We start from the raw sequence: 1,697 nt of genomic DNA, 5'->3' as shown, positions 1-1,697 counted from the left end.
ATGAACTAGAAGCTCAATGTTATGCTTCTAGATGAGAGAAAAAGCATCTGTGTCCTTTAGCGTTAATGTTTGGTGGAGCTGGGAGTGGACATGACTTTCCCCCATGGTTCCCGAGAATTGCAACATGTATACATATTCTGGGTTGTGGTGTGACTCTCAAATGAGCTGCTTAATAGCCTTGATACATTACAAGTATATGGTATTTTGGCATCTGTTGATGCAGGGGAACTAGCTTCTAATCTTGGCATTCCATTATTTTAGTTGTTATATGTAATTGCAGTTACACCATCATAAAAGGGAAAAAAACAAAAGAAAAAAGTTCCACTTGCTGGGTTTAAAAGCAATTGTGCTGAGAGCTTCATTAAAATAAGTGTCTCTGCTGAGTTTAAACAGCATGCGACGGAACACATGACCCTTCCCACGCGCAGCCCTTGCTCGGGAGGATGGTCAGCAGAGGGTTGCACGCCTGCGTTTCCTTGTTATGCTCACGGGTTTAAACAGTCATTATAATCGCTGTGAAAAATGGTGAATGTCATGGTTCCCAAGAATTGCAACATGTATACATATTCTGGGTTGCGCTGTGACTGTCAAATGAGCTGCTTTATACCCTTGATACATTACAAGTATATGGTATTTTGGCATCTGTTGATGCAGGGGAACTAGCTTCTAATCTTGACAATCCATTATTTTAGTGTGTTCTATGTAATTGCAGTTACACCATCATAAAAGGGAAAAATTAAAAGGAAGATGATCCACTTGCTGGGTTTAAAAGCAATTGTGCTGACAGCTTAATTGAAATACAAGTGTCTCTGCTGAGTTTAAACAGCATGCGACGGAACACATGACCCTTCCCACGCTCAGCCCTTGCTCGGGAGGATGGTCAGCACAGGGTTGCATGCCCGCGTTTCCTGGTCATGCTCACTGGTTTAAACAGTCATTATAATCGCTGTGAAAAATGGTGAATATCACAATGGCTATCAGCTGAGGGTCGCATGAGACAGAAGAACTACAAACCCCATTCTAAGACGTGGAACTGCACCTATACAAGAGGGGTTGGACTGCCCCACTGTTAGAGCACTTTGGTTCTAGCATTGGGAGGTGTTGGATGTTTTTGAAGCCAGACATCTCGGTCGAGGAGTGCAGTGGGCCCCCAGGGCTGAACACATGTGGAGATAAGCAGCCTTTCTACAGGACTATGCTGCACGTTGGACCAGTGCCTGTTTGGGCTTTAAACCTTTCACTGAGAATAAGGTAAGTGAATATTCCTTTTAAATAGCCAAATGCCTGCTTTGCTCTGTAGTAGTAGAAATCTTTATTTCGGCAATAAAACACCATAAAAGAAACACAAGACAGCACAAAAATAACATGATCTTGAGCCAAATACAAACATCATAAATAACATGATAACATTAAGACAGATGAAAACGCTTCCTAAAAGCAAAGTTGAAAAAAGTTACAATCGCTTTAATTTCTACTAAAGAAGTGCCACTTTTCAATAATTCCAGCGCAGCAGAGGAGGATCTTGCGCCAAGGCAGGACCAAATTGGCTTCAGTCAGCAGGATCTCTCCCTAGCATAGGCAGGGCAAAAACAGAAAAAGTGCTTTTTGTGCTGGTGCAAGACAACAAGGACACATGAGGTACATGTTCTCACCCCATGTACAGGTGTAACATGCAAGTGGCAAAATACCCAGTCTAC

The sequence above is a fragment of the Ambystoma mexicanum genome, chromosome 7q, assembly GCF_040938575.1.
Source record: "Ambystoma mexicanum isolate Mex_15411 chromosome 7q, UKY_AmexF1_1, whole genome shotgun sequence".
In the NCBI taxonomy this organism is placed as follows: Eukaryota; Metazoa; Chordata; class Amphibia; order Caudata; family Ambystomatidae; genus Ambystoma; species Ambystoma mexicanum.
This window is presented reverse-complemented; position numbering follows the sequence as displayed.